Raw genomic sequence first — 13,127 nt, forward strand, 5'->3', positions numbered from 1 at the left:
ACACACATCCTGTGAAGAGGCAGGATAGACTGAAAGAAATAAACATATCACTAGACTGGCACAAATGGATGGAGATCTGAACAGGGATTTGGAGTATGAAAGCGAGCCAGCAACTCACAAAGACAGCACTTCCCTAAGATCTAACCTGGTATTACATTCCAAGACTCAGCAGGCTTTGTTTACTTTCTGAATTAACTCTTCAGTGTGAAGAAGCTTTAGATGGGGATTGCTGTATTAAAGGAAAATGCTTAGTTGCATAAGTAACAGCCAGCCTCAACACTGACGTTGTCAAAGTGGGATACTGATTTTCAGAGTTTGGTCTGGTTTACTCAGAAAGTTTGGTTTTCCAGGCACACACATGACTCAAAAAGAGCTGATTTTGTTCCAAGATATTAATTGTTGCATTTATGCCATGATGTGGTAACTATAGGTTGACATACTGGATAAACCAGCTTTTTTTTTTTGGGATCTACAACACATTCATTATAGAATGTAGAGATTTAAAAAAAAAAAAAAATACAAAGTAATGAAAATGGGGTCTGTCTTCCTGTCATAGCTTCAAAAGACCAGGGTGCAGCCACAAGAAAGACAATTTAATCTTCCCCTCCAAAAAATCACATTATTCTACACAGTGTTGTTGAACAGCAGACAACATATTTATTTTATTTAACAGTATAACTGGACTCGAGGATATTACCAACATTAATGTAAGCAAGTCTTATCAGTCTGCAGCCATCTTGGTAACGTCACTGGGCAAATATTTCAAACTAACAAGACCAGACTCCTATATAGCTGAATGTAGAAGTGCCCATAACTCACTGGGAAATTACTGGGACATAAAAACTGCATTTATAGAATCAAAATTCAAACCAGACAAAACCTAATTACCTGTCAAGGGACCCCAGACTTTGACAGACCCCAAAAGCTGCGAATGTATTCAGCTTCACTGGTTTTGGCTTGCACGGTGGCTTGATTGTTAGTACCGTGGCCTCACAGCAATTAAAAGATCCCCAGTTCGTGTGCTAGCCTGGGCCTGGGGTCTTTCTGTGTGGAATTTGCATGTTGTTCCTATGCAGTGTGGGTTTTCACTCCAGCTTCCTCCCACAGTCCAAAAACATGCTGAACTATCCATAGGTGTGAATGTGAGTGTGCTTGTTTGTCTCTAAATGTAGTCCTGTGAGAGACTGGTGACCTGTCCAGGGTGTCCCCTGCTTTCACCCTAAGTCAGCTGGGATAGACTCTAACTCCCCCGTGACTCTACACAGGATTAATAGGTGTATAGAAAATGGATGGATGGGTGGATGGGTGGATGGATGGATGGTTTTCGAAATACGATTAGATTCAAATGTGCAATGGACAATTAAATAAATGATCAGCGTCAGTACAGTTCAGTATTCACGAAGTATTAAAGCTAATTATTTGAGGGGGGTCAGGGCCCCTCAACAGGTAAATCCACTCTAGCCTGTCACGGCCTAATCATGTGCCATGGTAACAGTGAGACCCAACTTGGTTTTAAAATCAGAGCTGACTTGTGACATGTGGGAAGCTGTGTTTGGGAGTGAACCATGACTGGACACACTGCACAATGATAGTTCAGCCTCTTTTGCATGTTCTGCAACGCGATTGGTCTCCTATACAAGAGGGACATTTTTCACAATTTGCACATCAGAAAATAAAATTTAAAAACATAATCAGTTAATAAATAACTTCATACATGAGTTGTGCTATATGTGTGTGTTTTTTTCTATAAATTGCGTTTGCTCTATTATTAGAGGAACAGACAAAATTCATATGAGGGACATCATACAGAAACCAAGCTGCAACCTAAGGGCCTGAGAAGTGAAGCCAAAAAACTGCAGTTGCACAAATATCCACTTGAGGCTTGCTACAAAGTGAACACATCTTCACAGACCTCTGAGTTTAAATATGCAACTTCACAGCATTAATAAACATGTTTAAAGCCAGGTTTAATCAATAGTTTGGATCTTTATAGCTAATTTCCCCATTCATGAAAACTGTACATATGATGCATTTTTGTGTAACTCACCCATTTAAATTGTATTAAGCCTTCAATTTATGTGTAATTACGGGCATGGCAACTTTGAGAGACATGGGGTGGCATCATAGGACATTTGCATGGCCTGCTTCACCACATAACCATCAGGATATCATTAGGAGGTGACAAAAGCTCAGTTTATGATTCAGAAGGAATGCTTAAATGTGTGCAATTGTGGTAGTTAAAAAAAAAGTTTATAAACAGTGCACAGATGACAGTGATATTGCTAAATTGAAGGCAATGCCACTTAAAATAATAATTAGTATAGTAACAATAATTATAACACTTAGAATCTGTTAAATTCAACACTATAATTTAACATCAAAAATGATGCATGCATATGTATTATATCACCATAGCACCATTTATTATACATGAGCTATTGATAAATATTTAAAGGAGCAGTCCTTGAATTCAGTGCACAACTGCCTCATTTGCACACCAAATGAAGAATGGGTTAAGAAACCTTGCGGCACCACCAATGTACTTCCCTCTCTTCAAGTACATTACATACTTTTCAAAATATAGCGCTGCATCATAGAACACAAACCCACGAACCCAAACGCCTTGTTGTAACTACAATTTACATACAGACATAATCTTATAATGAATTTTTGACACTCAAACTCACAATAATTATCCAAAGCTATTATGACCACTATGCAGCATGGCTGTTTGTTCAATCTGGTAGCTTTGGCACTGAGTCATAGTTTTTAATTACATAGATCCACTCCAATCACGTGATGTGAGCCACTGTACAGAAGTGCTGGAAGCCATGAGAAGTTTCACTGAAGGCCTGTTTACGGACATCACTCTGCACTGGCCTCATCCTGCACTGCCACAAGGGGGCGGTCTGTGCCCACAGCTCCTACTCTAGGGTCATGCTCACTGCTGACATGAAGGAGTTTACCAATAGCTTCATTAGTTTGTGAGACTGCGTGGGAGAAAAAGGGGTCATCGTGGATGGCTTATGCCAATTAAAGAGAATAGAGCACTCATATTTTATGCCCAACTGCCATCTGTGGCCAATCAGTATTGACCCACCTTTGCATCCGAACCAAACTAATCAAGGAAGGAGCAGTCAAGTGTGCCTTGTCTCATTGTGAAAGCAATGCTAAATATTGAAGGAGGACACTCTTGTATGCAAATTTCTACAGATGACTGACTAAAAGTGATTAGGGAAATGTTAAATGTATGAATATGAAATATGAAATCATACTGCTTAATATTGTGGCTTACAGCATTGTAAATACCTTATCAGCATTTAGTTATGCAGTGGAGGACATATTGCAAGTAATTAGTAAGTATGGTACAATAAGTAATTTTTAGTTCTTCAGCTCTCCCTGATGTCTAACCTCCCTGTGAAGGAGGGGGTTCAATAAAAAACACAAAAAACAGACAAAGGCTTTGAAACAGCACGATGTTGACATTGTTTTGCATTCTGTGTTACCAGCTGGAAACAGTTACAAAGGGTACTATTCTCTTCCACATTGTTTCCACCATGAAATTATATGTGGATGACTGAACTACCCCTTCATAGATTACAGCAGCACTTGAAGGAATAAGGGCTCTTACAACTTGTAGAAGTTGAAGAGTCAAGGTGGAAGTGCTATACATTTTTTAATGTATGGATCATGTCTACTCTACCTACAAAAGGTGTCGGACATTTTTGTTTCTATAGAAACCCGTGGAAAACATTTTTAGAAATAATTGTTTGCATTTGTTTTATTTATTTTTTAAATTTACATTGAGTTAAAAACTCTGAAACTTACATTTACTCCTTCTCCCTCACTAAGGAATCCTTTTTAAAACAATAGTTGAATATGAGGCACCATGAGGTTGTAATTTAATTAACACAACTGAGAACACTGATATTAGGTTGTGGAGTCTTTTGCCCGATGATATCTGTTGGTCCATTTTCTTCTGCTTTTCTGGGTTGGGTCGTAGTGGCAGCACACTCAGCAGGTCATTACAAATGCTCTCTCCCAAGCAATGTTTTACACTTTCTGTTGGGGGATCCTGAGGTATTTTCAGGCCCCATGAGATGTGTAATCCCTCCAGCAAGTTCTGGACCTACCTCAAGCTCTTCTCCTACTTATGCATGCCAGGGACACAACCAAAGGAAAGCGCCCGTAGTCATTCTAGTCAGATGCCTGAAGCACCTCAGCTGGCTCCTTTCAACACGAAGGAGCAGCAACTCTACTCCGAGCTCCTTCCAGATGCCTGAGCTCCTAGGTCTAAGGCTGAACCCGAGAATGAAAACTCATTTCAGCCTCTTGTATCCATGATGTCATTGTTTCAATCACTACTCAAAGCTCATGACCATGGATGAGGGTTGGAATCAAAATCAACTTCCTTTTCAGCTCAGCTCCCTTGTCATCATGATGGTCCCGTGGAACACCAGCATAACTGCTGATGTTGAACCAATCCATCTGTCCATCTCACACTACCATTTCCCCATCACTCATGAACAAGATCCCGCGGCTTAAACGCCTTCTCTTGGGGCAGCAACTCAACCCCATCCCAGAGGAAGCAATCCACCAGTATCCAGTAGAGAACCATTGCCTCAAAGTTCATGGTGCTGTCTTTGCGGCCGCTAAAAACCACCCTAGTGTGCACTGAATGTCATGCTTGATGAAGCCAGCATCATCATTAAAATGTCATCATGAAGCCGAGATGATGACATTTAAAAATTTAAACTACTAAATACTAAATTTCTCATTTTCTTCGTAAAGTCCACCTGAGGTTTGGAGTTTCTACACCGTGTAAACTACATGCTGGGCTTAATTGAATGCTATAAACTTCTCTCTCTGCCCTTGTGTCATGTCTCTTTCTCATCTGTAAAAAGAAAAAAAAAGGAAACTAAATATCACTCTGGGAACTGCAACATCCCCAGGCAACAATCTAAAATGACTGTCTGGAATGTAAAGAAGTCAAAGTCATGCCTCCACAGTCAACCTGGAAAATGTTGTTGTTGACAGAGCAGAAGCTGGATCAAACTGAATGTAATTTCATGTAGCTGAAATACTGTGTAATAAATTTTAATGGGTCTATGAAAAGATTAAAAAAAACAGAGTATTTTTTTTAAAAATCTAGATGTGATTTTGGACTAATGGTTGGTTTGTAAGACTAACTTTTGTATAACTAGTGTAAGTTATAGCTGAATACCCTTGACTGTTGTCCTCACGTTTTTCAGATGATGTACTTATTTAACACTTTCTTATGTACATTTAGGCCCTAAATTATTATGCTCATGCCAAATCTTTCTATATAGAGAATTGCTATGTAACCAATAGGTTTCCTCAGGCTGCAAATTACATAAACAACTGAAAAAATACAGTAAAACATTGTGTTAGAGATATTAATGATGCATTTTATATAGTTGTATGTTATTTGTTTAAAACATTATTACTAAAAATACCATGTCCAGAATAATTTCTCAGGCATCAATGACAAAACCATTATTTGCTACCACAGCAATCAAACAGTTTGTATATTTGCTAACAAGCTTATTGCGTATCTCCACTGGGATTATGGACCACAATTTTTTTGCATTGTTCTCCAGGTCTTTGAGTTTGGAAAGCTCACCATCACTCTGGTCTTCAGTTTGCTCCACAGATTCCTGATGGGAACCAGCTCTGGACTCTAGCTGGGCCACTTAAAATCATCCTCTTTTCTCATGATGCTGTTTACTTTGACAAGGTTCCGTGGTCCACTGACTGAAAAACAACCCCAACTTTATGTTTCCACCATTATACATGACTATAAGTATGGTGTTCTTGGAGATAAATGTTTTTCCTTGCTCTCAACAAATAAAAGGCATGACAACTCTCTTTCTATTTTCTCATCTGATCACAGTAGAGTGATGACAAATACTTACTTCTTTTTCTTGGCGTCTGTCTTGGAGAAGTGGAGTCCTTCTTGGTCTGTGTTCAAGAAGACCAGCTATGTGTGTGCCGAAGCATTTGCTTAAATACGTTGGTACGTGAACTGCTCAGATTCATTAAGGTGGTCTTAGTCATATTATTTGGATCCTTTTTGACTGCTTGCACTCACATTCTTGGCCACTTTAGGCTTTCTACTATGCTCTTTGAGATTTTCACTGTGATACTCCTTGTACTTTTTGATTATTTTTTACACTGTAGCTATTGGCACTTAAAACACTTATGGGTTTATAGCCTTTCCCTAGAACTACCACATGATTTCTTCTCGGCTTATTCTGTTTGAGAATCCTCTAGAATATTTGCCAGGACCATTCGAAGTGGTATAGAAGCTGCATTTACTTAAAAAAAAATGACAATTTCGGTAGTAACTAGTAAAAAAAAAAAAAAAAAAAAAAAGTTTAAAATCATCATAATACAAAAACATTTCTTAATGACTTTTGTCATTTGTTTCTGTGTTTTCCAGTCAGAAGGACCCTGTTGATCAAATTACATTTCATGGTAAATCGAATTTTGACATAGATATTAATAGTCTTAGGCTCAGCTGTAATTAAAATTTTTTTCTTTAAATATATATTCTTTAATATATATTTTTTAAAATGTTGTTGTTCTTTCCAGGCAATTGATGCGACATGTCCTGAAGTCCATATTTATACCAATTTGAATTTCTACTCATTGTAGCAGTGAGTAAAAGGAGGTTTCTCTTTCTCCTTCCCAACAATCCTTGGATTGGTGCTTTACAAATGTCATTACTCCTCCACTTTCCTCCAGGCAGCCAGTGGTGGACTTGGAGATCTTGTCTGTCTTGGCTGACAACTGTACATCTATTCCTCCAGACTCAACAGCACCTACTGAATGTGGAGAGTTTTCTGATGTCTGCTGACCTGTTGCAATTCTGATAAGGGCCTGTGCAGGCTTTCTGGTGTCTCTGCTGGATATAGACCGCTGCCTCAACATGCTGGCTGTCTCCCAACTCCATGTGTGTTCTACCCTGGAGAAAGACGCCTGCAGGGTGCTAGTGGGCAGGTCACAGATCAGTTCTCTGGTCGCCTCCTCCTCTGTTTTGCGATGTTGAAACTGTAACTTTTACAACTTTTCATTTAATTCAATATCTGCCATGGTGCTTTAATCTTTCAAAGGGCAGTCATGTAAAATGAGGCTCACATGAACAGGTTAATGGAGAAGAAAAATACTTTCCTATGATGTAATTAATCTTTACTCTACCTTCTTTCTATGCTCATATTAACACCTGTGAGTTCAAACAGCCCTGCATGGGGTTTAATAGGATGAGATCCAGCTTTAGATGATAGTGATAGGACCACTGGCACTCCTGGTCAAAGGTGCAGGGACTTGTTGAGTGGTTGAAGACATGCCAGATCATGTAAAAAATATTCACACCCACTTGAAGTTTTCCCCTTTCACTTCTTTTTTGACATTAAATCATGGTTAATTTAATTTGTATTCTTTTGTTTTGTTTTACAAGAATTTACAAGTATTGCAGTTGCTCTGTGCACAGCCTCTTCCACCACAGCTTGTAATTCCAATTATCATCAGTTTCCTGTTTTCAGTGCCTGTTTTCAAGCCTCATAAGTGTGAAATTTCAACATAAGCACAGCATGGAAACAGTATGTAACTTTGCCCATACAATGAATGGGTCAGCATGTCAAAATAAAACAACATAAGTAATGGACAAAATATTGGACTGCGCAGAATACTGCTGTCTGAAATGACACGGACTGACCCCAAGTTAGAAACTACTGCATGCATCTGGGGAACATTTAAACAACCAATTATTACTCTTCGGAATTACACTGGACTATCGTTTATCAGGTGAACATGACTCCAAATAAATATTCATTTTGCTCCATACTGCTTCATGTGTAAATATATCTCTTTAACTCACAACAACCAACTTCACACTTGTATTACACACTCCTCTAACTTAAGAAGGTGTTTACGTTTCCCAGCATTACATAGTGTTCATATTAACTGATATAATCTTGATAATTTTTACAGGTGTAACACCTTTGCGACTACTCTAGTAAACAACATTTATGTAGCAAGTGGCAGCTGTGACTCCAAGGGCAATTGCAACTACAAGATCCAGAGTTTCAAGGTGCATGTGTCCTGACCACTTTCCCCATCCAGACAGTTCTGATATCTAATCAAATAAATTACCAACTTCTAACAGGTTTAATGAGTATCAGAGGTGCTAAATAAATCAGAACTGCTCTTGATTAGATGTGAAGATAGACAGGACTCCCAAATGTACTTTTTAAAAAAACCTTTATATTACAATAAATTACATAAAAAGTCTGAAAGCCAGTCATTGTCATTCTGCTGCTCCCTGCAGTGTATGGGATGTGCCTGGTGTCTTTGAACAGCAGCCTGCACGTAGCAGGGGGTCAGACCACCTTAACTGAACGCTTCAACCCAGACACACAGGAATGGATGCTTGCCAGCATGACGGAGGGATGGATAGAGAGCAGGGCGGTGACCATGCTGGGCTCTATGTATGTCACTGGGGGTTATTCCTGCTCCAGAGGGACCTACCTGCAGTGCATGGAGAAATATGACCCTCACACAGATACATTGGACATAGCTGGAGATCTGCCTGAAGCAGCACATTCACATGGCTGTATCTGCAATGTTACATGGTGTGGAAAGACAGCAGTAAGCCAAAGATATAGTATCATCACCTTTCTCCACTTGGGTGAACTGGTCTTAAAGCTTCCAGCCAGATAGTGATGTAGTGGTTTGGGTTTTATTGTCGTACATGTGGTTTTCCCATTGTCTGCCTTCTTATCTGTCAGCACCAAAGGCCTGTTAGAGTCAAAGAAAGATTATCTACCTTTTTTTGATGAACAACAGCCACTGTTCCGACAAGTAGCAATTATGGGATGGTAAAAAATGATAACAATAGACTCTGCACCAGAAGAAAAAAAATGTTTAAAGTCACAAATCTGAGCCAGTAATGTCAAACACACACAGTATCTGTCTACATCAGTTGCATTAGCTAATGTTAGCCTCTATGTTATCCTGCTGGTCACACCAGAACATGTGAGGCTGAAAGCAAAATCCCTGACTATACTGAATAAACAAGAGTAAGTTTTATTGATTATGATTTTAACCTTTTATTTGTCAGAATGAATGTGTTATTTCTTCTTCTTTAACCCTTAGATGCATGAGTGTGTCAAAAATGACCTGGTGAGGGCGTTTTCTTGCAATATCTTTGTAATGAAATTTTTTTATCATTTAGTTTTCCAACTATTCCTCAAAAAACATGTTTTTGATATCATTCCATTTCAATTTTTAAGTTACATTTTATACTTTATACAATTTATACAGAAATTGTAATATTTGCATTGCTACTCCAAGCTCTTTGTCACTGAAAGTATCATTCAAGAGGTGATGCAGTGCACAAACTTGGAGGGATGAAGAGTAGCAACAGTTGGAGGAAAAGGGTGGAAAAATGTCAACAAAATGGATGTTGACATTCTTCTTTTGCTGTTCTTTGTAATATTCTTCTGTTTCAATAATCAAAATATTGAAAATCTGTTATGAAGTGAAAAAATAAGCATATTTCAAACATGAAATCATTGTTGTGTGGACAAAAATATAATACAAACAATAAGACAAATTTTCTTAACCAAAATGACAAAAATACATTGATTCTTAGATCATTTTGACCCACTTATGGAAGAGTGTAGGGTCCAATCCCTTGTGCATCTAAGGGATAATCTCTTTCACCTGCTTCACCTGCTGGAAATAATAAATCCAGCTGCCAACCAAAAAAGCTGAGTTCAAAATATAAAGTCAAAACTCTAAATACAGAAGCTGACTTTTTTCATGGATTCATTATTGCATTCATGATCATGACAAGTCTGATAAATAGACTCATCTCTTGTTACTAACTAAAAAAAAAAAGAAAATACTCCTCTTTCCAAGGTTCAGTAATAAAGGCCTTTTTTCCACAGCATACATTTTGAGTGGTCACAGATGGACAAGCACACCATGAACAATGTCTGTTGCATTGAGGCATATCAGTCAGCCACGTCAGCAACACAGCACTCCCATAGGCAAGGCCCTGAAAAGTGAAAAGATTGAGTAGAACCCAAACATTTGAGACCATTAGTTTCAAAGACGATTACAATAGATCATGAAAATATTACAGATTTTGAAGTGACTCAGACATTTAAATCCAACTGTATTTTCAGAAATGGAGTGCAACCCTTATTAATGCTAAACAGTTTCACCTGTGGTTTTCAGACCAACCATCCATCAATTTATTTACTTCCTTTACCTACTGGAGCCTATCCTAACTGACGTAGGGTGGGAGGCAGGGTACACTGTGGATAGTTCTGCTGTCGATCACATGGCTGATTTTCAGACTGACTTGTCTGCATTAGAAGAAAGGCCTATTGTTCTGTTATTGAATCACTCTTATATGTTTGAGATTTCCTGTCTGTTTTCATTTGTTGCTGTTGTCCTGTACCTAAAGCTGGTGGAATAATGTATATGCAAATGAGAATGATAAGTCTTGTTGAATGTTTGCTGACTGACTGAATGGCAAAATGCACAGTCAGAAAGGCCTTGAGCAAAATTAAAGCTGAAGTCTCATTTGATTTTTTTTTTTAGTTGAATTGTTTTGTTTCATTCAGTCCCCTATGGTTAACTTCTCCCTCTATCAGTTCTCACATTCTCTCTGAGCTTCAGATGCAGTTTTGGCATCACATTCATTCTGCAGCATGTCAGAGAGCCCAGACATACAGTCAGAGTGATGAATAACTGTCAAGAACAAGGAGTCCTGCAACATGTGCTACCGTCTCCACAGAACCCCGATCTTAGCATCATGCAGTCATTCTGGGACTACAAGGATTGACATAAAACATTGAGACAGCCTGAATCCACAGAAGAACTGTGACAAGTTCTTAGATGCTTGAAACAACCTGCCTTCCAGGTAAAAAATGTGCACAGCTGTGCACAAATGTACCAAAGAGATCTGATGCTGATTTAATTAATTCTTTCCTGTTTACAACTTTGCATAGACTTTATCAAGAAAAACTATTCATGACGTGTTTAAAAATATCACTTATTTGCTTTTAAAGCCTAAAAAGAGTACACAGTGTTGTATTTATATGTAGGACAGGTAAAACACTTTAAATCTCCCAGGATTTTCGGAGTGAGGTTTAATTCAAATGTAGGACTGTTACTGCTTCTAGAAAAGCTCCTCCAATAAGCAGGTTCAGCCAGTAGCTGCCAGTCAGTTTAGAGATTTATCTATCCTGAAAATGCGGCACTGTGCGTGTGTGTGTGTGTGTCTGCGTGAGTGTGTGTGTGTGTGTGTGTGTGTGTGTGAAGCTAACAAAGTAAAAGAAAGAGATAGATGAAGACAGATTGACAGTCCAGTAGGTACTGAGGCAGACAGAGAGAGACACAGACGGACAGTCTCTGGTCATCTGTGTCTTTCTACCTCATCGTCAAATGAACTGCTGAATCACAGCGTTTCTCTCTGTTCTACCCTAAAGTGATCATAACAGAGAAATTACACTATCCACAGGAGTGTAAGGCATCACAGACAGTAGCAAGGAAAAGCAACTGAAACCTTTGGAATAATCTGCACTTATGTATTAATGTGCCTTAAATATGGTTAGATCATAATTGACACTACACTTATGAGCTAAGATGTTGAATTTAATCTAATAAATTAGATCAGTGTGTTGTTCTTGCCCATACAAGACTGGAGGACTGTGGTTAGGGTTTCACTTCTGAGTGCTCCTCAAGAAATGTGTCTGTGTAGATTGTCAGTTATCCAGGTGATGGGATAGTGAAGGCAAATGTATATGTGTGTGTGTGTGTGTGTGTGTATATATATATATATATATATATATGTATGTATGTATGTATGTATGTATGTATGTATGTATATATATATATATATATATATACACACATATATACGTATATATATATATATATATATATATATATATATATATATATATATATATATATATATATATATATATATATATATGAGTAAATGTGTTGCTGTGGACTGGTGACCATACACAAGCATACACCGAATTGCTTGCACTGGTGTAGCATATGGTGTAAAAACACTGCACTGATAAAAACAAACAAACAAACAAACAAACAAACAAACAAGCAAGCAAACAAAAGTCTCCAAAATTTGTGTCTGCATAGCAACTGTTCCACAAGGGCAGCAGTGGTCATGTGCACAATATGTAGAAAAGAAACTACTGTGCATGTATAGAATGGAGTCCTTCCAGTGGACTACAAAGTAATATAAGAACAATCACAAGGTTGTGGTGTTTGCAGCTGTCTGTGTGCAAGGGAGCATAATCAGAACTGAGCACAGGCATGTCAGGGCTGTCTGTGTTAGTAGAACATAATAACGTTGGTATTCATCTAAAAGTATTACTGCTAATAACATAAGCCACTATCAGAGCCACTAACATTCCTGTGAATGCTCAGTCTTGTTGAAAGATGTGTCAAGAAATGAGCAATGTTACGACAGATTTTTATCATTTTAGATTTTTCTAATTAATTGACTGTGCAATATCTTGAAGAAATATGACCGTAATTTAATTTAAAAAACTTGAGATTGATTAAATGATTATTAATTGTAAAATGAAATTATAACGTATAAAATTGCCAATGCTCCATAAGTAAAATTACATAATACATCTCAAGGCTTTACTGTTTAAGTCCATGGTATTTTAAGTGTAGAAAAAGGCTGTCTTAATCAAGGAACTGAAGGGTGGCATATATTAATTATACTTGGGAAAAGAAAGTATTACATTGCCTATAATAAAGCAAATATCCCTTTGTAAATCATGTGAAACCTATTAAGTATGCAAAGAACTCAGTCTGAACTAACATGACAAATGCTTACCCTTTTCTACCAATTACTCCCACGTCTATGCTCATTGTTCTCTTTGACAATAATGGCCCAGATCTAAATCTCCTTGACCCATTTCATTTCAAGTTCCACTGCTGTGCAGGGAAAGGCTGAATACCAGGGGTGCCTAACTCCGCACTTTCTTACAAGTTTGGTGCCCTCTGCAGCACCGTCTGTATGGGTACAAGGCAGAGTAATGAACTGA

The sequence above is a fragment of the Amphiprion ocellaris genome, chromosome 1 (assembly GCF_022539595.1).
Source record: "Amphiprion ocellaris isolate individual 3 ecotype Okinawa chromosome 1, ASM2253959v1, whole genome shotgun sequence".
In the NCBI taxonomy this organism is placed as follows: domain Eukaryota; kingdom Metazoa; phylum Chordata; class Actinopteri; family Pomacentridae; genus Amphiprion; species Amphiprion ocellaris.